The sequence below is a fragment of the Eleutherodactylus coqui genome, chromosome 8 (assembly GCF_035609145.1).
Source record: "Eleutherodactylus coqui strain aEleCoq1 chromosome 8, aEleCoq1.hap1, whole genome shotgun sequence".
Classification (NCBI taxonomy): Eukaryota; Metazoa; Chordata; class Amphibia; order Anura; family Eleutherodactylidae; genus Eleutherodactylus; species Eleutherodactylus coqui.
The window spans coordinates 55,717,995-55,741,154 of NC_089844.1; the positions used below are offsets into that span (position 1 = coordinate 55,717,995).

Consider the following 23,160-nt stretch of genomic DNA (forward strand, 5'->3'; position numbering starts at 1 on the left):
CATTTACATCCTGCAGCGTTAGGGTATGTATGAAGGTAGATCGTGCCCCCCCCCCCCCCCCATCATACATGACAGGCGCCCTCTGTTTCTGACAGCTGACACCCGGCGGCAACAGCCCTGATCAGCCGCGCGGCTGATCAAAGCTGTTAACCATTTAAATGCTGCTGTCAATTCTGACTGTGGCATTTAAATCCCCCGAATTATGTTCAGTGGTCCCTATACGGCCCCCCGCGAAGAGATCGCAGAGAGCAGTGTGGGTCTCAGGCAGCCGGGGGCCTTCTGAAAGGCCCTAGGGCTGTCATGGCAGAATGCCTATCAAGCCGTCCCCGTGGGGGGGCTTGAGAGACTGCCTGCCCAATTGCAGTATGATGTAATGCTATGGCATTAAATCATACTGCAAGAGCGATCAAAGCATCCTGTGGTCAATAACGGTTTACTAATTGTAAAAAAAAAAAGTGATAAAAGTTTAAATCACCCTCCTTTTGCCATATTTATAATAAAAGAATCTAAATCATAAAAGAAAAATACATATTTGGTATCGCTGCGTCCATAAAAGTCTAATCTATCAAAATAGAGCATTATTTACCCCACACGATGAACGTCATCCGAAAAAAAAACAAAGAACGCCAGAAATGCACTTTTTTGGTCACCCTGTCTCCAAGAAAAAATGCAATAAAAAATGATCAAAAAGTCGTGTGTATGCCAAAATGGTACCAACGCAAACTGCAGGACGTCCCACAAAATATGAGCCCTTGCAAAACTATGTCAACCTAAAAATAAAGAACTAATTGTGCGCAGAAGATGGCGGCAGAAAAGAATTTTAAAAAATTAAATATCTTTGAAAAAAAAAAGTAGTACAGCAAAAAACAAACTATATAAGTTTGGTACGTAGTAATTGTATGCACCCATAGAAAAAAGTTATCACCTCATTTTTGTTGCAGTTTGTGCGCCGTAGAAACAAGACGCAAAGAAATATGGTATGTCTTTTTTTTAATCATTTTACGCCACTTAGATTTTTTTTTACGTTTTTCAGTACATTATATTAGATAGTGTACATTGACAAGTACAGCTCGTCCCGCAAAAAACATTCTTGTACATAGTCAAGTCTGAAGTTTTTCATGTGGTCTCTAATGAGATTAATTCACTTTACCTGCAAGCATTTCATGTTGTGGTCTACATTGTTTGACTTTATGATGAGGAGTCTTGCTATTCTTGATTGGTCAGGCAGAAAAATCGCCCCAATTTTCGCCAAATTGAATCGGGTAATCTGACTAGGTTTTGGCAAAAAAAAAAAATCACAGAAAAATCAAATTTCCCAAAATGCTTGCTACAGAACTCAGAGTGCAGCCAATCAACAGTCAAAGCGTCTAGATGATGTTACCAAATGTGTCCTCCATCTTGCATATCAGCAGCAGTTTTATTGGATGCCTGCATCACATGACCCAGCCATATTTAACACGGGCAGAGTATAACCCACCGCCATTTTACAGCTGAGCACACGACAGAGAAGCTGCATCACGTCCATATGCCTATATAACATCTGATTTGTTAGGCCCAGACATTCTCCAGAGGATATATTCCTACAGGCTTATTTCACGCCGGCCGATATACCCAACTATCTGAGCTGCCCCCACCCACCCCCCTCGCTGCTCTCTGCTGTTTGCAATGGGAGGGGCGGAGCTATGCTATGCAATGGGAAGGGTGGGCGGAGCTAAGCACTGTTCCAGCTCCACCCCTCCTATTGCAAACAGCTGGAGGGGAGGAGAGAGGCAGAGAGCCAGCGAGGGGGAGGGAAGGGGAAGACAGTTTAGATGTTAGCGTATATCGGCCGGCTGTGAAATCTGTGTATTAATATGCATTGGTTATCTAAGACACTTCATGCTGATAGGGTGTATAAAAAGTGTTTTTCTAAAGTAGAGAACCCCTTTAATACACGGCACTAAATTTTTATTCAATGACAGCAGTTCTTGCTAGAACAGTGTTTTTTTAAAAACAATGTTGCAACTTTCAGTATATACTCTATGCTTGTTATATCCTTTGTGTTCTCTAAAAAAATAACATACAGATTTCGCTCCTATTCCAGTTGTAAGACATACAGCGGTTGTCCAGGTTTCAGCTATTGATGACATCCTCAGGAGAGGTCATCAATAACACATCAGCGATTCGCTGTTCCCTGGACCGCTGCATTCGGGCACGTAGCACATTTCTGTCAGAGCCATACAGCTCCATTCCCACTACAGTGGCCTGGCTTGGTTTGTAGGGCAAGTTCCCTTTGAAATGACTGAGGATGGGCCATCAATAGCTAGTAACAAGACAACCCCTTTAATGAAATAGAACATGCTTTTACAAAAATTTGGCCTCCATCCTAAAGCTATAACTATAAGACTCATCGGGTTTCTCTTTTGACAGATGTATTCATTGCAAAAACACGAACATAAGGCCTTTGACACTGTTGACCACAAACTCCTCCTCAGTATGCTTCGCTACATTTGCCTAAAGGACACTGCTCTCTCCTGGTTCTCCTCCTAACTATCTGACCGCTCTTTCAGTGTCTCCTTTGCTGGCTCTACCTCCCCTCCTCTTCCTCTTGCTGTTGGGGTCCCCCAGGGTTCAGTCCTCGGCCCCCTTCTTTTCTCTATCTACACAGCCCCTATTGGACAAACCATCAGGAGATTTGGCCTGCAATACCACCTGTTTGCTGACGACACACAGCTATACACCTCTGCCCGTGACATCTCTGCACCTTTCCTCCAAAACATCACCGACTGTCTGTCCGCTGTCTCTAACACTATGTCCTCTCTCTACCTAAAACTAAACCTCTCTAAAACTGACTTACTGGTATTTCCACCCTCCACTAACCGACCTCTCCATCTCAGTGTGTGGCGCCACCATAACTCCTAGACAACACGCCCGCTGCCTTGGGGTCATATTTGACTCTGATCTCTTTTACCCCCTACATCCAATCTCTGGCCCGAACATGTCAGCTGCACCTCAAGAACATCGCAAGAATCCGCTCTTTTCTCACTGTGGACACGCTAAAAACGCTTACTGTTGCCCTCATCCACTCCTGACTCGATTATTGCAACTCGTTGCCGATCGGCCTCCCCTGCACCAGACTCTACCCTCTCCAATCTATCCTGAATGCGGCAGCCAGGCTCATCTTCCTGTCCAACCACTACTCGGATGCCTCTGCCCTGTGCCGGTCACTGCACCGTTAAATTCAGAATTCAATTTAAACTCGTTACCTTCATCCACAAAACCCTCCACAGTGCAGCGCCCTCCTATATTGCTTCCCTCATCTCAATCCATCACCCAGCCCGGGCTCTCCGCTCTGCTAATGAAACCAGACTGAGCGCCCCTTTAATTCAAACTTCTTATTCCCGCCTCCAAGACTTCTCCAAAGCAGCGGTCCTCTAGAATGCACTACCAAAGGCTACCCGGGCAATCCAGGACCCGCAGAACTTCAGGCGTGCTCTAAAAACGCACCTCTTCAGGGAGGCATACCGCATTCCCTAAACAAACCACTCTATACTCCGCCTGATAACATGCTCCCTGACCTACTGACTGCAATCCCTGCTAGCCATCATAAACCGCTCCTGCAGTCATACCGTTTCTGCCGTCACACGGCTAAATGGCTGACCATTGTCTGTGTATAGCACCCCTCACTGTCCACCTCGCCATACCGTGTACCTCTCCTGCCCTTTACCTTCTGTATCACCCCACTATTCGTAGCATGTAAGCTCGTTGGAGCAGGACCCGCACCCCTATTGTATCAATCAACTGATTACTATGTAACCATGGTTCTGTAATGTTTGTATTTTGTCTTTCTGTATCCCCCTGTCTATGTAAGCGCTGCGGAATATGTTGGCGCTATACAAATAAAGTTTATTATTATTATTATTATAAAGGTAGGTATTGTATTCTCCACACCTCTGAAGGTACCCTGTTTCCCTGAAAATAAGACATACCCCAAAAATAAGACATAGCATGATTTTCCAGAATTTTTCAGGATGCAAAATGATTTTTCAGGCTTTTTGAGGATGCTTGAATATATGCCCTACTCCAAAATTAGGCCCTGCTAACAGTTAATTAAAAAATTCAATTTAAATAGTGTCCAGGCAGCTATACATGTAAAAAAGTTAAACCTTTTTGAACAAAAATTAATATAAGACACTGTCTTATTTTCGGGGAAACACGGTACATACTTCGTGGATACATTATGGTATATTTTATTTAACATTTTAGTAGGAAAGTTATACTTACTTTGGATTGTCTCTAGAGATGAGCGAACGTACTCGGTAAGGGCGATTTCGCAATCGAGCACTGTGAATTTCGAGTACTTCACTACTCGGGTGAAAAGTACTCGGGTGCGCTGTGGGTGAGCGGGGGGTTGCAGCGGGGAGTGGGGGGGGGAGGGAGAGAGAGAGGGTTCCCCCCTGTTCCCCGCTGCTACCCCCCACTCCGCCGCGCCTCCCCCTGCCTCCCGGCGACCCCGAGTACTTTTCACCCGAGTAGTGAAGTACTCGAAAATCGCGGTGCTCGATTGCGAAATCGCCCTTACCGAGTACGTTCGCTCATCTCTAATTCTCTCACATAACCCTGTCAGCAGAGGTATAATATTAAAGGGGTTGTCTGAGTTCTAAGATCTCGGAACAACCCCTTCCCTATGCAGTAATATAACAAGTAGTCAAATACTCGCCTCTCCCTGCTTGCATTGTGTCCCGCAATGGCGCCCGGGCTCCCGCACCGATTTACCAGACATCAGAGGCACTGCAGCCAATAACAGAGCTTAACGATCGATCACTGGCCTCTGTTATTGGCTGCAGCTTCTGTGACATCCCATTAATCAGGCAGGACTGCAGGTATAAACAGAGCCCCAACGCAGGACACAGCAGGAGTGGGGAGAGGTGAGTATATAGCTATTTGTTAATTTACTGCATTGGGAAGGGGTGGGTCCTGAAATCGTCTAACTGGGACAACCAGGGCCATCGTAATGCATGTTGTGTGGCAGGATATGAACTTGGCTCCAATCTGTCTATGCCATGTGTGAAGGCTTTCATTTTGTCACTTTCTGTTTCACTTCCAAATTACCCATAATTCCTTTTGTAAATTACCCATAATCCCTATTGTAAATTATTAGTAATTTCTATAATAAAAAGAAAGATTTCCCGCCGAAAGCATAGGGCCCATAAGGGGAGGCCCTGCATGCAAGGGTTGCTAGGGAACCAAAGGAAGGCGCTGAAGGGGGTTAAAGTATAGTAAGTGTAAGAGGAAAGAGTGGGGGGCGTGTGCTTAGTGGGGGAGGTAGGAATTGATTGGTTGAAAGAGGATTGGGGGGTAGTTAGGACGGTTTTAAAAGGGGATGTTTAGGCGGGAGCGCCATATTGGAAAAGAAAGGCAAGGAGAGTGCACTGCTGCTGAGCGTTATATTGTGAGGTAAAAGTGTGAGGAGTGAGCGTTAGCAGGGAGAGACAGCAGCAGAGTGAGGGACAGCGTGAGTGCAGGCAGAAAGTGAGCGGTGGCGAGCTTTGCAAGGGGAACTTACCAGGATGGCATTGCTTGTGGAGATGTTGGAGCAGTTGCGGGCAGCGGCAAAGGATCACCCTCCAGGGTGGCTTCGGGAGCAGGTGGCCGGTGTGTTAGTCGAAGCTCCTGTGACAGGTGAAAGAGCAGGCGCGAGAGTGCGGCGTGTGTGCAGGGCCTGCCATCCAGCTATCTGAGGAGGCGGGGCCTCGGACCCGGCGCAGGATGAGGACTCCCTCCGGGGACCCTCTGGTCGGATGCTCCCTACCCAGTACCAAGGGGAGTTGGGGGCATCCGACTAGAGGGATTGACCGACAAGGAGGAATCCTGTGCAACGGTCGGGTCCAACAGCAAGTTGCAGGTCTCACTCTACTCAGAGTGCGGGGTTTGCGGGGCCTGACTGCTTTGTACAGGAAGAAGAAATGGTTACCTCTCTGGGTGATATACCGGCCCAGGAGGTAACCCGGCAACATGCAACTGGAAGAAGTGGTGAGATCCGGGATGAGGCCGCGCATAGCAGTGCCACAGTCAGCTCACTGGGAGCGGGGCCAGGCAGAGAGGTCTGGCAGCAGGAAGATCCGTTGAGGGCTACGGTGAGCTCAGCTGAGCACACTAGGGAGTTGAGGAGGTCTGGTGTAGAAGAGGATGAGGTAGGGGAGGGGAGCCAAGTGAGGTCGGCTGTGTTGCTGCCGCAGCTGGACGGGCGGCAGTTTGGCCCTGGACAATTCGTGGAAAGGGGATTGGATCGAGCACCAGCCAATCACAGCTGGCGCTCGATGAACTAATCACAGCCATTCAGTGATGTCATTCACTCAATGGCTGTGAATGATCAAGCGCTAATTGTGATTGACTGGCGCTTGATCCAATCAAAGTGCTCACTTGCTGGAGGTGGGGGACTACAGCTGGGGTAAAATCGCTACATCATTACCAGGCTCACGAACGGTTTGAAAGCCAACTTGGAAGTTTGGCTGACATTTCTTGAGTGGTACAATGGCCGGTCGATGGTGATAAAGAAGGGGTGGGCAATATGGATGGTGAGCTGTTTAATGATGCAGCTGGGAGCGCAGAATTCGGGGCATTTCTCAAACGGCAATGGTGAGCTGCAGCCTAGCTGGCAGGAAAAGGGAGAAGGGAAGGGTAGAAGCAGGGTTGGTTATGAAGTTAGGGTTACTTGAGTTGTTCCCAATTGTGATGGCAGTGTCGATTTGGCAGGATTAGTTTAGAAACAAGAAAGTAAGGTTTTATTGGGATAATATAGGTGTGGTACAGGCTTGTAATGCAATGACCGCGCATCCTCCACCTGGGGTTGATGTATTGCGCCACTTGGTGGGACTGTGTTTGAAGTTAAATGCATGGGTGGTACAGTACTTGTCCCTGGGGTTTTAAAAATTCTATAGCTGACTCACTTTCTAGGTTTCAGTGGGATTGTTTTCATTTTTTTGGTGCCTGAGGCAGTGACGGAAGGAAAACAATGCCCTCTGGGATTTTTGGAGTCTGGTCGACGAGAGACGGTGCACCTGATTCAAGGGTCGCTGGCGGTTAACACCTGGAAGGCATATGAGTTGGCATGGAGGGAATGGGAAGAACGGGTAGAGCATATAGGTGATGTGAGGACAGATGAAGAAAGGATTGGGGCTTTATTGTGGTTGTTAGGAGAAGCATAAGGTGGGGGTTGATCTGTGAAAAGGTTGATCGAGTAACAGCGGGTCTGGCGTTTGGTTTTAAATCACAAGGGATGTAACAAATAATTTTGTGGTTACTGCCTAACTGCCCTTGACGGGTTTGTAATAGTTAGATGATTGAAGGTCAAGAGGAAGCCAATTTCGTTGACAATGTTGGGCCTGTTGGTGAGGCATTGGAGGAGGTTTGACATAAGGGTCGAAGGTGGATTTATTTCAGTTGGCTTTCTTATTGAATTTTCCTAGGCTTTTCAGATAAGTGAATTGGTGTCTCACAGAATAATAATAAGTATAATAATGATAATAATTAAAAAAGGGGGGTGATGGTAAAGGAAGATGGGCTGGAAATTTGTTAAAACGGTATACGACGGATCAGTGTGGAAAGGGGATGAGGATCATTTTAAGAGGGGTTCCAGGAGCGGAGATGTGTTTGGTAAATTGTTTTAACAAGTTTGTCACACTGTTTGCAAGTGTTGGGGATCAATGATGGTGACATGGAGATGGGTTGTTTTTATCCAGATTGCAACTTCGGGCAGTGTTCAATATAGTTGAGAGGCTTGGTCTGAAAATGTGGATTACTCTTCACATGCATCTAGGACTGGGACGGTGATGAAGGCCGCTGAGTGGGGTTTGGGCCCGGCACTGGTGCTAAAAAGTTGGAACCAATTGGTATTGGTTATATGTGCGGATGCAGGGGTGGTTCAATAGTTTGGGTTGAGGTGTTTGTTTCATAAGGGGGGGTAGTAGCATTAAGGAGTGTTGGTGGTTAAGCCGTGCTTGGGTAGCAGGGGGTCCTTGGAGTCGGTTTTTAAAATTGGTCGAGGGGGGGAGGCAGGGTGGATAGCCACTTTCCCCCCTCTCATTGGTGTGTTTGATGTCTGTTGCCTCTTTGTTTTGACAGGGTGTAAGCCTTGCAGATGGTGTGTGTCTAGCCTTGTAAAGGCTATTGGGTCTCTGAGTCGGGAGGTGGACAGCTGGAGGCAAAATTTGGAATATTTTCCGGTAAATGGTGAGGTGACAGATTTTTTATGGCTCCAAGGACCTCCCCTCCTTGGGTGAATGGTAAATATTTAATTAATGAGTTTTATGGTGGGGAATTATATGTGGATGCTGGCATTACAAGTGGGGAAGGAGATGGCGCTGCAGTTGTGGGGGGCTGTGCACACTTAGGGGGTAAGTCGTGCTTGCTGCGGCTGGTCAGGGGGTCTTTGGAGGCGGGTTTTTTATATTGGGTGGAGGGAGTTTTGGAGAGTACGGCCTTACCTGTAAGACTTCCCACCCTGTTGGTTTATAGTGGTTGGGTCTGGTGTGTTGGGGAAGGCCAAGGAAGGGATCTAGCCTCCCAGTGGGGGGGAGGGGGCTAGTGGTGTCTCTGAGCTAGGTGTATGGTTGGAGGCAAGATTCGGTTTTATGTGGAAATCACCAGACCCTTAATTTTAGTTGTGTCTCCAAGGGCTTCCTCTCCTTATTTGAAAGTGTTAATATGTAATGTTGTTTTTTGTTAAATAAAATGGCTGCTGTGGCCAAAGTATCTAACTAAAAGTTGGTCTCAGTCTATTACTGAAGGTAATAAGGGAAGCTGGTATGCCTGAGGTGAGTCTAGCATACCCGGTTCATGGATGTGTGGATCATCTTGTGAAGCGTAGTACATCATCTCATTACTTTCTAGTGTTAAGTAGCCTGGCACTATGAACAAAGATGTCTACAGTGCAAGAGGAAAATGGACCCCAGAGACTTAGACTTCCGGTTTTCTGCTCTAGATCGACGGTTACTAATTTGCTTGTCCTCCTGAGTTTTCTCGACGTAGCCCGGTACCTGCCGCATCCCAATATAATATATATTTCCAGGTGAATAACCCTTTCAGTAGTTGTCGTAGGGGCCCCAGTGGCACTGCGGACAACCCCTTGAAGTCCCTTGGCCTCAACTTACCATGTGCTATTTATGATATTGGTGTCTTAGGTGGTAGAAGTATCTAGGGGTTCCCTCATGGCCTGATTGCAACTGCTACCTCAGACCTCACTATACCCATACCCTTTGACAGGATGACAAGTCATTTTCTGTGCCACGTATAAATTCTTCCCTAAGATGGTGGATGTTTTTGCTGCATCCAGGACTCAAACATTAACCGTAAAATTTTTGAAAATGATAAAGACAAATTCCAACAACTAACAGGACCATTCAAAGGCACTTGAAAAAATGATAGCACGAAGATTTTATCTGCAATGTATGATCATAGCCTGCACCTAAAAACCGAAAGCTCAATGCTACCAAAAAGCTCTTCAGCAATCAGGCCTGTTGAGGGCTTAAATACATGGGTATGCTTTTGTTTCGTTTTGCAGCCGTGAAAATCCTGGCCACATAACTGGACGAAACTAAACCAATGATTTCAATGTTTTTGTTTTCACTATCAGGATTCTCACATTGTCAATACTGAACGTAAGAAAGGATAGGACTTGCCCTATCTTTCTCGCAAGTAGTTTTTCTGCATGTGAGAAAGATAGGGTAGGACCTACTTTCCTGCTTTTCTTTTTCAAACTCGTGCATGGAGTTTCAATAGTCAAAAAAAGACTGGTGCACAGGCTAATCTGCTCTAGCTAATAGTGGCGAGTGTATTAGAGCATGTGCCCGTCTGTTTAATCCCTAGGGCATTAACACCAGTCTAAAGTGCACCCCAGATCATTCTCTATTTTAAATAGAGATGAGCGAACACGTTCGGCTCCGCCCCTTTTTCGCCCGAACACCGAACTTTGCGAACACTTCAGTGTTCGGGCGAAAAAGTTCGGGGGCCGCCGTGGCAGCGCGGGGGGGTGCGGCGGGGAGTGGGGGGGAGAGGGAGAGAGAGAGGGCTCCCCCCTGTTCCCCGCTACTGCCGTCCGCGCCGCCGCGCATCTCCCCGCCCCCCCGGCGGCACCCGGACACTTACGCGCGAACACTGCAGTGTTCGGCAAAGCCGGTGTCCGGGTGCGGATGTGTCCGTAACGGACACGTTCGCTCATCCCTAATTTTAAACCATCCCATAACTTTTTATTGACTTTACCGTACCTCTAAATTAGCATGGGAAATTTTAGTATTATGATATGTTGATGATTCCTCTGAGTCAGAGGTCAGCTTTGAGCACTGTTGTTAGGGATATCAAACAACCCCACAATCCAAATCTCATAGTTATAAAAAGCCACATCTACATTTACGTAACCATCTAAGGAACTATAACATGACTGGTAATGCCAACTTTACATAAAAATCATTACAGATGTTATATTGGTAACCTTGTAGGCCAGACATAAAATTCATATCTAAAAGGACTAATGGCAGAATCTGATGAACCCTTCCATTGATACTGAAACCTAAAGACGGATCAAAAGGAAAATCTATGCAGCCTGTTTACTCATGTAATTTATTGGCCAAGTAAGGGTGGTTGTACATCTGCATTGGCGTTCCATCGCAGATCCAGCACAAAATACCAGACGAAAAAGTGCTGCATGCAGAGCTTTTTCTTCCTGCTAAAAGCCGGGCAGCTGAGCGGACAGTAAACGGACCCCGTCCTGAGAATGGAGCAGGGAAGTGGAACTCCCGACGTAGGTGTGAAACCACCCTAACATATTATGTAAGGAAAAAAAAACATGTCCATCCAGTTCAGCCTATTACCCTCCAATGTTGATCCAGTGGAAGGCAAAAAAAACCCATTGAGATAGAAGTTAATTTTCCCCATTTCAGTTGAGGATTGAAGATGATTGCAAACAAGGCAAATATTGGTGGTCATTTGACAGCATTTAAGAACTGGAAAAATTGGGATAATTAATACCAGTCGATGGGATCATTTTTGGCATAATACAGTCAGAAAGTAAATTTCTAGTGGTTTTGAATTGTGGAACAGGTTGTAGACCTAGGCCCAATGTCCACGATTTTGATAAAATCTGCGCGTCTCCTGTGCAGGACATCCGCACCTCTTGCCGCCAATGGGAATGCATTAGCATCCACAGGGCAAGTAAAAGCATGCGGATGTTATTTTTTTCCTGGCGTGCGGATCGCATGCACTGGAAGAATTCGCTGCATGCTCCATTTTAGTTGACGGAAGCCGTCCCCGCCGTGGCACACCCACAGCTGTCACTGTGGCTGTGCCGTGGAAAAGCAGAAGATTCCAAAACAAAAAAAAAGCACTGCACTGGCACCGTGCACATCGCCCAACTCTCCCGGTTGTATGCGCCGTGCTGAAAAAAGAAGATCCGGCCGGCTCAGAGCAGAGCCGCACTGGTTTCGGAGAGGTAAGAAACTGTCTTTTCCTCTCCATGTCCGCGGAAACGCACAGATACCACTGCAGTACTCAGCAGTGGACTCCGTGCGTGCAAGTGGACATGAGGCCATATTCAGGGATCTGTTATTTATTTCATTCAGTTGTTTCTATTTATTTATGAATGCTCTATAGCAACATTTACATTAAGGCTGGGTTCACATAGGGCAGATTTGCCGCTGTTTTGCTGCGGTTTTTCTGTTGCGGTTTTGCCGCAGAAGAACTGCTTCTGCGGCAAAACCGCTTCAAAGGTTAATTTGGGCTTGCGGATTTTGCTGCGGATTTTTTTTCCGCAGCGCTTTTTTACTTTTTGACGTGTATTTGGTGTGGTTTTGGCTGCGTCCATAGAGGTCTATGGACAAAAAAGCGCTGCGGAAAAGACCAAAGAATGAACATGCTGCATCTTTTAAAACCGCAACGCAGTTACATTTCCGTACTGCGACTGTGATGGAAAAATCCGTCCTGTGAGAACAGCTTTTTGGCAAATCTCATTTGTGCTGCATTGCACTGCAAATGCAGCAGTTTTGCCGCAGAGAGGATATGCAATGGCAATCCGCGGCAAAACCGCAGCAAATCTGCCCTGTGTGAACCCAGCCTTATGATTTAGATATTTACGATTGTGGGCCTTTTTACATCTGTGTTTTTACTAATATTATCATTATGAACTCTGATGCATATGGATGCCATTAGTTATTCGGGATCTGTTTTGTAGTAGAAGCTTAAATTTACATTATTTTGGATGATTTGCATGCTACTTTTATGAAAATATTCAAAGATCACTTACACGACTGATGCAGATTTTTCTATGAGATTCTATATTTTCCTCAATAACAAAGAGGCTTCATTATATAGTTACAGATGCTAAAGATGTAAAGTTCACACGAAACAAGTGCTGTACATAGCATACATTTAGGCTTTCTATCAGGCTGCAGACTGGAGAACTGTCAGGTCAACCAAGTCAGCAATTAAGCTATCCATCTGGAAGCAGACACTGCAGCTATGGGGTAGTCTTGGAGCTGTGTTGCCAGCAAGCAGCTCTGTCTAGACACTGGCTCTGCCTCCTCCTGCTTACTCAGGAGCTCGGTGCATTCGATGGAACACGTCACAATGGTGCACCCGGATGACTAGTAATTCTACAAAACATGCTGGAAAATTCAGTTGCAATGAATATAATAACTCCAGCTCTCCAGCTTATTATTTTGCATTCACTTTGTATGCCATAAAAGTGTCTAAAGGTCCTTTTAGATGAGCCGAATGCCGTTTGCACGAGCGAACGAGCAGATGACGTCATTGCAAGCTCGTTTGCTCTCGGGCAGACTGTTTAGACAGGCAGATTCCTTGTTGACTCGTTTAATGAGAATCGTTCAGGATCATTCAGTCTTTCACATTAGTGAATGTAAAAGACTGAATGAGTGCTGTTTAAATGGAACGAGAAGTGAATGAGCCAACGATGACTTTTATGCCAGCATAAAATAGACAACGAGCAAAAAGCGAATGATTAACGTTCAGTGTTTAGTCGTTGGCTCGTAATCAGGGCTCTTTCGCACAGCCGTAGACGTTTTTACGTGCGCCCGCTGGCATCATAAAAACACATGAACGGGCGCACAAGTTTGTGCGCCTGTTCAGACAGCAGGGGTCCCAGCGCATTTATGCCAAGCCCACAATGCCGGTGGGCCTCCCCTCCCTCCCTGGCTCAGCTAAGCTCCTGCCTGCTCCCCAGCCCTTGTCCGCAGCCAGCAATGGGAGGGTGTGAGGCTTAGCGCTGGCCCCGTCCTGCCCCCTCCCATTTCAAACAGCCGGAGGGGAGGAGAGAGAAGGAGAGAAGAGGGAGGGAGTTTAACAGTCACGCTGCTAAACTCCCTCCCACCTCCCTTCTCCGGCCCCTGTCATTGGCTCCCATAGGAGCCCATGCAACGGCCAACGTATTCCGGCCTGAAAGATAGTTCCAGGACTATCTTTGTGAGGTGGCGTGAAGCGCTTGGCACTGTATTGGCCCGGTCGGGCGCTTTCACGCCATGGGAACACGGCCATGTGATCTGATGCATTGGAATCCAATCCATCAGATCGTAGTGTATATTGGCCAGCCATTGAAAATCAACGGATTCATAATTGCCCGTTGTCACTCACTCTCGCATCGCTCAAAAAACGCAAATTTTCTTGTAAGTGTGAAGGCACTCTTAGGGTATCCTGGCTGTGTTCAGTGTATATGTTGTGTTCTGTGTCTGTCCTGAGTGTCAGACATGTGGTGTAAACAGTCCTGTTCTGGTTTGTATGCATTTCATACTATGTTGGTGTGAAGTGTGTCCTGTCCTGCTTAGATCGGTAACCATCTAGGACGTGTTTAGTTCCATAGGTTCCAGTGTGGGGCAGTCCTGATCGGGACAATCGCCCTGCTTGCAGGCAGGTTTCTGGTGAATGCTGTCTCATTAGAGTGGGAACCTGCGAGACAAAGAGGACCCTTGAAGTGGTCTCGCGAGCTTAACTGTCTTGGCCAAAATATGAACCAATACCTTGCATCGCATCTATTTACTTTTGTTGTTTCCGAGTTACACCAGAGTTTTGAAGGTTCGTGAGTGTGAATGATGTAACAAATACATATTTTTATTACTATACTGTTAGTTCGTCTTTAGTTGATCTTTGCATAAGGTTTGAAATTCTAGGTAACTATTCCTACTCAACAGAAAGTAATTATCTTCCATGTACTGCCTAATCTGTCAGCAATGGACAGTGCTTGGAGCAGGTTGATGTAAGCAAAGACAAAATCATGTGTCCTGAACCAATACAGGCCACACGATTTTTTAAATAAGACCCAATGACATCACTTTCCCATTGACTTATGATGTCACTAATGCACAGAATGATGACCATATATCAACTGTCACCATTTTTTTTTTAATTTTAAGAATGAGAACTCTTAAAGGGGTTTTCCAGGCAATTTGTATTGATGATCAATAGTTGATCAGCTAGCGTTCACCCCTCGAGACCCTGGCTAATCAGCTGATCGAACACTTACTACCAGTGCCACAACACTCGGGTACGAGTGGAAGCAGTTAGTTCTGACCCCTGCATAGTGGCTGGAACTGGTCATTGCAGGTGCAATTCTCACTAAAATCATTGAGCTCTACCTGCAATTACGAGCGCCAGCAGCTACACAGGGGTCAGAACATCAACTTCTGCTACGTACCCCTTTGTGTTGGGATGCCTACAATGGGTGCCTGATCAGTCGGGATCTCAAGAACAGGTCATCAATATTATTTACCTGGAAAACCCTTTTAAAATGAAGGGCATCTATCAGATTCCTTAATAACATGATGATATTGGATGCAATAGTGACCCTCCCAAATTCCAACTGGGGGGTGGCCATAGAAGTGGTCCTTGCACTTCTTCTGCCTTTAGATTAATTTACCCTTGAACTAAAGACCTAACATGAGGCAGACTGGTTGCTAGGGATTATAGCATAGCAACCCCATATAAAATAATGGAGTTTGTTAGGCAGAGCATCTGTAGCACCTAGTTTGTCTGAAAAGTTTAATGTTTAGCCACTGGATTGCAGTCAGGCCCTATGTTTTAATCACATTTTTCAAAACATGATTTATTTAGAGAACCCCTGAAGGCTGATCGGTCAATAATGGGCAACTGTACCATTTTTTAGACGCAGGAGTCGTCATAGATAAAGCACTAAATATGACTACATGGAGTCATATACTACATGACACGCTGTTCTCTCCCTGATCCCAGATATTACTGTTAGTGTTACAGGACCGGTACCCTGTGCATCATTCTTCAGATGTTTAGTACCTCTTCATTCCCATGCCATCCATAACACTAGTGGTATAAAACCTTTTCTGCCACTAGAACATGACAAAACAGAACTCCATGCCAGATGCATTCTAGCCCCCGGGGGCTTCATATTCCATTGCTGATATTTATCACACGTAATAAATCTGCTTTATCACAGGTGGAAAAGGACAGATGACACTTAGTTCACACAAAGTATCCACTATTACTCCTGTACAGCTGTGAGACAAGGCGGTGTGACACATCAAGATAGTAACTCCTTCTAGGCCTTATATAAAGTGCTTCCGATACCAAACAGGTTTAATACAAGGCTTCTGAATGCTATAAACCAATATTATGACATGCATCAGTTTGTAGTACTACAACCATTAAAGCTGCCAAATAGCTAATAGGAATATTATTTAGAAAGTCCTTTCCAGGAATGAAAGAGTTAAATTGCATATATTGTTAGAAAATAGGCGCTGTAATAATACACAAAAGCATCAAACAAGTTTTTTTATCCTATTTTTTCCAGTTAATAGGCCCAAGTGCAATGTAATCAACACGATTTATTTCAGGATATGGGTGTGAAGGAACAACAGGGACAACAAAGAATTAATGACCTGAATGAATCATTGAACTGAATGAATGAACTATATCTTGTAAATCAAATATCGCTTCTTGAATGCTTATTCACACAACACGCTTTGTGCGATGCGGTGGGCGCAAAACGCGCACGAATATGAAATGCATTCTTTTGAATGGATTTATTTGCCCAAGCGTTTTTTTTTTTCCCTAGTAGCACGTTCTATCTTTGTTCCCTCGGAAGGCCTGGCCCATTGTTTTCAATGGGACCTTGCATGCTATATGATGTGCATGCAAGTCGATGCGATGTTTCCCATTGATGTCAATGGGAAGCACTTGCGATTCTATCATGCACATGAGTATCGCAAATTCACAGAAATTGAAAACGCTTCGCATCGCCGTGAAAATCGCACAATGGCAAGCACGCTATCACGCTCGTCCGTGTGATTGTTGCCTTACTGCCAGTCATTCCTACACTGCTGATGTAGACTTGCGAGAGCATCGTATTGATAAGGTTGGGTTCATGCACTCTACAATTTTGGCAAGACCCGTCATGCAATCCGATTGTGATGATCGAGGAAAAGTACAACAATTGCGGTAATTTTTTGACTGCATACAAATGACATCTTCTTAATATTGCTCAAATACTAACATTGGGGCAAGGGGCCCAATCATTACTGTAGCGATATTACAAAGATATCTGTTAACAGTGGTGGCCACCAAAGTGTAAATATTGATTGATATCAATTATGATTATCTTCAATGGGAAGTAATTGCTTTGGGTCATTTCCATGCAAGGATGTCTGCCATTAATGGGGCTTAACCCTAAATAGTAGTATGAAACCCACTCTATTGGTGAATGACTGCAGATCACATCCTATATAGAAGAATAGATGGATGGATGGATGGATGGTAAAGCAGAACATTTCATAGACAAACTATGCAACACAACACATAACATGAACTGCTACACAGGATCCCTAGACTGGCACCCCCTCAACCAGCAGGTGCCACCATAAAGGCAGGGCTGGGCTCTATGAGGGACTAACTAAGGGATTATGAAGCTTCTTTTTTTTTTCTGAGCATGCGTCTTTCTTCAAGCATGAGCTGATGCTTGCCTTCCTTTGTCTGCTGCTTGTATTTCTTCAAACAGCCTTATCTGGAAAATTCCTTAGTCTTTTTTTCATATCTGTATTAGATCCCAGGAGCCATATTTGCAATAGTACCATTAGCTAATAATTAACAAGTGTAGCTGCACAAAAGATATTAATTCTATTGACTTGGTGACAAAAAGAATCTCATGACTTATTAGAATGTGCTACATATTGGTTAATGTACAAGCAGGTTGCAATCGCTGGAACCAGCAGGATATATTCATTGATATTCCCAGAACATCTGGGCTGCATTTTATTCTCAGCCAAGGATCAGAGCAGAAGAAGTTACATGGATCGCTAGCTTTTATATTCACAGGCCTAATGAAAAGAGATCTGTTTTAAAAATAACCTCTGGCTTTATATACTAATGGTAATAAATCCTAAAAAAATGGTCCCTGGGGAACAATTCATCTCCGGCACTCTGGCACCTAGACACAGTGCGGCTGATATTTAGCAGGATCCAAAGTCGGGGCTTTAAATGAAATGGGCATGAAATACTAAGAGTCCTGCAATAGGGGCCTTGCAGATCAAAGAAATACTGGTATAATCAGGGGTTAATTTGCCAATGTGCCAAGATGGGTGAAATCAGAACCACATCTTGCCACCCACACAGTTGTGTTATTCTATTCTTCTTCTTTCTTTCCTATTATTTCTGCCTCACCCCTTGCTACAGGTGCCATTTTTTGTCCTATGCCATGGCATTTCATATATTCTCTTCTAATACATGCATCTGTTCCCTAGAGCCCACATTACCTTCCTCTGCACAATGTAGTGGGACTATTTCTCAAGTCTGTCAGTGTGTAGCACTGGTGCACTGCAGGCATAATGCGCCCCGGGCTGGGGTGGATATGTAGATGCATTGCAGGGATGTTGGACACAAAAAGTATGTGCATGTGCAGACGTAACAATTCATGATGTCCATATTGCAATTATCGCCCATATATAATGACAGCTTTCAGTGCTACTTATGTAAAATGACCAAGGAATGCTAAGCACTGCAATGCAGACAGCCAGTGCCAAGGGATTCGGCCAGAGGTTGTATGTAGAGTACTAAGGGATCCGATAGTATAAAGGGGCAATTTGCATGGCGCAAAGCAAACTGAGTGCCATCCGGGTACCAGAAAGACAGAACAATCAAGAAGTAAGCGGGTGGCATGTGGAAATGAGAGTGAGAGCAGCTGATGAATATTTCAAGAAGGGGACTGTGTACAGGCTGATAGATAATTTACCATTTACATGCTGGGTAATAAAAGGTGCATAAATTATGCAGGCTGATGAATGTAACATTACAATACATGAAGTCTATGTGTGCAAAAAGGAAAAAAGGTTAGGGGGCAGAAGTCTATGTGTTTTCTGTACGAGAATTAGAGACAGACAGACAGACAGACAGATATGTGCTGGTGTGATTGGATAATAAGCCATGATATATAATATGGTTTCTACATAGCTGATTCCATAGTAGAAGACTTGATAATAGACAGTACTCACCTGATGGGTTTGTCTCTGGCTGCAGCACTTGTGATGCTCTGATGGCTTTGATCAGCTGCAGCTCTGGAGAAGCTGGGGACACAGCAGGCACTGCCCACTATTACCATAACCACACCCGGTGGAGCATGCTACCCGCCTGCCTCAGATCTCCACCCATGTCACCAGCAAGGAAGGGAGAAGCCTATCAGTCCCAAGCAGGGGGCAGGCAGGGGCGGTGTGAGGCTGCATCTCATAGACTCTGGGTACTCAGCACTTGCAGAGCGCAGATAGTCAGGGGGATCATTGTTAATTATCCGGGGGACGCCTGTAAGGGTGCTTTTACACAAAGAGCTGTATTGGTAAAATGCGCACGGAGATTAGCAAGTCATTAGCATGCCCAATACTTGCATTTCTATTAATCGTGTCTTTTTTTCTGGTAGCAGCAATCATTCGTACAATCGCGCGTCTTTCCTCTACGGGGAGATACCTGTTTAAATGATTTGCTGTACTGCTGAAATAGCTACGTTTAGCGCGGCTTCGCAACAGCGTATGCACAATTGCACATGCTTCAGCACAACGTATTTGCACTATGGACGAGGTAGATTTGCGCATATCTACGCATTTTAATGTACTTTTTGCACAAGCAGGGCAGGGTTCTTTTTGCGTGCAGGACAATACCACACCCTGATATAATGCCTTCCAGATGTGTCCCTTTTTCACAAAATTGCGTAGTGTTTCACGCATCCCCTTGCGTATTGTGTGCGCATGTCGTACCTTCCACAGCCTTCTATGGGGACCCCTGGTTGGCAAATGCGCACAAGAATAGAGCAGGTTCTATTTTTTGCACGTGTGAAAAGTGTGCGCAAAAAGAAAAGGATATGAGAACGAACTGATTGAAATCAATGGGTTCTATTCTCTGCATATTGTGCAAATACGTCTGTGCAGAGCTGCCCTTACACTGGGCAATGATCGGGAATGATCCCCCAAAGTAATCAGTTGATATCGCCCAGTGCAAAAGATCCTTAAAGTCAGTGTCACATGGGTGTATTTGCGTTCACACTACACAGAGAATAGAAGACATTGATTTAAATGGCTTCTTCCACTTACACATATTTTTCCTGCGCATTTCAGTCAGGAAAAAAACGCAACACGCTCTAATTTTCTGCTCATTTGCACACCAAAAATCCCCAAAGAAGTCAATGAAGATGTGCAAAATGTGCACAAAATATGCTAGGTGATGCGTGAAACGCTGCGTAAGCCTCATACCCGCGGCATACGCAGATTTTCACAGCGGTAGATCTGCCTGTCTGTACGGAATTTTTTTTTAAATGCTTGACTTCGATCGCAGATGCAATTTTTTTTTTTCAACACGGATGCACTGAGGTTCATCCGCACGGGGAAAAAGCCCAAAGTGCCTGCCTTCCCCTTCCTCCAAGCAACCAGAGAGGTATCTGGCTACAAATCCGCAATGTATTCGCAATTGAATTATGGATGCATTGCAGATCGCCCGCTTCCATAGAGCTCTATGGAGTCCATCCACATAGAATCTGCGGTAAAATGGAGCATGCTGCGATTTGTTTTCCATGCCTGGCATCCGCAAATCAAATCCGCAGGTGTTAATTGAGGTGCGGACGCCCCATGCTTCTCTATGGATGGCTTGAACTGCGGATAATCCGCGTGGGTGTCCAGCGAGGATTCCGCAATTCAAATCTGCCTGTGGACAAAAATGCTGAGCTCATGCACATGCAAATACGCATACGCTCATGTGATACCGCTCTAGCACATCACTGCACGGTTTTAAGTAAGCCCAGCATGGAGGGTCTCCATTCTATTCAATGATAATCGTTCAGTGTAAACATGATGATTGGAAGGAGGGGATGACATACACCACAAGAACTACATTAACCCCTTAGTGACCACCCCATTGCCTTTTTACGTCCTGCTTTGCTGGGCTTTAATTCCCGAGGACCTAAAAACATGGTACCTCTGGGAATCAAAACCCTGCGGTCTCTGGATGTGACAGCACCATGCTGTCAGTTACCCAAGGTAGCCAACATCCTGGAGCTGTCATCCCGTGCCGTGGGAAGCGGCGATCGCATTAAAGTCAATTGAAAGTTTAAAAAAAAGTTAAAGTTTCAACTCCCCTTACGGATCAGATATATAAAGGGAGGCTGAGCATACTCCCCCGAAGACCTGCGGGAATATAATCTGACGGGATGCTTATCCGCAGACCTGTCCCCAGCTTCGGCGCATGCGCCTCTTGCCAAAATGGTGGACCCAAGTGCAGAAGCTGGGGAGGGCCCAGGAAATTTAAAATCTCCCAGCTACTAAAGGTAGCCGAGAGCTTGGAGCAGTAACTGAGGGCCACGGTGAGTGGTCCCCAGTCACGTGATCGCCATTATCCAACCCATATTGGCAATCACGTAAAAGTTGAAAGACAGTTAAAGTTTGATGCTCTGTTCGGTTTGGGCCTCGTTGTGCATCCAGACAGAAGATTAGGGCCACAATGGGTATGTCTCTGAACACGGGACAAACAGGGGTATCCATTTTTGGGGTGAAAGTCTACATTCCTACGTGTGCTGTACAAAAAAAAACCTGTTCTTAAAATGACATAATTGCTAAAAAAAAATAAGCATCATAATTTTTTCTTTCTGTTTTGCTTAGATTTATTCAAAAATTGTTAAAATACACAGTACACCCCTAGATACATTCTTTAAGGGGTCTAGTTTCCAATCTGGGGTCATTTGTGGGGGTTTTCCATCATTTTGGCCGCTCAATGGCTCTACAAGTGGGCAATGGGGCCTAAAACACCTCCAAGAAAAATGTCTGTTCTGAAAGCCACCGGCAGCTCCTTTCGGTTCGGGCCCCATTATGCATATAGATATAAGATTAGGGCCACAATGGGTATGTGTCTGAACACAGGACAAACGGGGGATATCCATTTTGGGGTAATATACTCATTTTCAGGTACACTATAGAAAAAAAAACGTCTTTAAAATGACATATTTGCAAAAATATGAAATTTTATTTTTTCTCTTCTAAATTGCATTGATTCCTAAAAAGAAACTGTGGGGTTAAAATACTCATGACACCCCTCAGTGAATACATTAACCCCTTACCGCCCCATGGAGCGGGGTACTTCCCGCAAAATGATGTACCCTTACGTCATAGGGATAGAGCGACATCATAGCAGCGACAGCGGGGGGCATCAGAGTTGCGCCCACCCGCCGTTAACCCCTTCCCTGCCGCGATCTAAGTAGAAAGGGTCCCTCTGTGACTCCAGCCGGCTCTCGCGATAACATCGCGAGAGCCCGGCTGGTTGCTATGGCAACAGGACGCCAGATACCGGCATCCTGTATTGCCATAGCCTAAGATTGCTGTAATAAGCGATAAGGTATGGCAAGAGAGAAGTCCTGCCATGCCTTATCGTAGCGATCTGCAGTGCTGTGGTGAAAGTCCCTCAGAGGGACACAGATGGTGTAAAAAAAAAAGACAAAAATAAAGCTTAAAAAATAAAAATGTAAAAAAAAAGTTAAAAAACCCTTTTTTATGCTTTTTCTTATATTAGCATAAACAAATAAATAAATCCCACATATTTGGGATTGACGCGTCCGTAACGATGTGTACAATACATTGAACGTGCTTATTATCATGAACGGCACAAAAAATGTTAAAAAAACGCTAAAAAACTGAGGCAAAATGCTAATTTTTAGCATTTTGCATCCCAAAAAAAACGAATAAAAGTGATTTAAAAAACCTATGTACCCCAAAATGGTACCAATAAAAACTACAGCTCGTCTCGCAAAAAATAAGTCCTCACAGAGCGCCGTCCTTTGAATGCAGTGAGTTTAGAAGAAAAAAAATTCTAAAAAAAGGGCTTTTATTGTGGAAAAGTGGAAAAACCTAAAAAAATATAACAATTTTGGTATCGTTATAACTGTACCGACCCGCAGAAAAAAATGTAGTGTGTCATTTATGCTGCATAATAAACGCTCTAAAAAAAACCCCAAAAATCTATGGCAGAATTGATGCTTTATCTCTCCCTATGATCATAAAAAAAATAATAAAAGTTTTACAATATAGTCTATGTACCCAAAAATGGTACCAATAAAAACTACAGTTCGCCACGCAAAAAACAAGCCCTTATACGGCTGCGTCGACGGAAAAATAAAAACGTTATGGCTGTTGAAAAATGATGAAAAAATACCAAAAATTGTTTGGTCCTCAACGCCAAAATAGGCCATGTCCTTAAGGGGTTAAGGAGTGTATTTTTTTTAAATGGGGTCATTTGTGGTGGTATTTATCATTCTGACACCTATGAGCCTTTGCAATCTTGGCTTGGTGCAGGAAAACAAAGTGTTCCTCAAAATGTTAATAATTACGGCTCCTAAATGGTTAAAAAAAACCTGAAGTTTTTCCAGTGTGCGTCCAGAATAAAGTAAACGGATGGAAATATATATCTGATCAAAAAATTCTATATTATGTTTGCACATATTTGAGACATTGCAGTTGAAAATGTGAAAAAAATGACATTTTTTTTCAAAATTTTCCCAATTTTGGCGCTTTTAATAAATAAACACAAATTCTATCAGACTATTTTTACCACCTAAATGAAGTACAATGTGTGGCAAAAAAACAATGTCAGAATCACTTGGATATGCAAAACTTTTATGGAGTTATTCCATGT

General features: G+C 44.7%; 1 protein-coding gene across 4 annotated transcripts in view; it reads right to left on the minus strand.

Annotated features, from left to right (window-relative positions):
- MAP2 (microtubule associated protein 2) overlaps positions 1-18,571 on the minus strand; it is a 251,527-nt gene extending 232,956 nt beyond the window's left edge. For all 4 annotated transcript variants that reach the window (XM_066575645.1, XM_066575643.1, XM_066575642.1 and 1 more), the window contains exon 1: positions 18,495-18,571. The gene's annotated coding sequence lies outside the window, so the exon portion shown is untranslated. The remainder of the gene's footprint in view (positions 1-18,494) is intronic.
- Between the last annotated feature and the right edge of the window lie 4,589 nt (positions 18,572-23,160).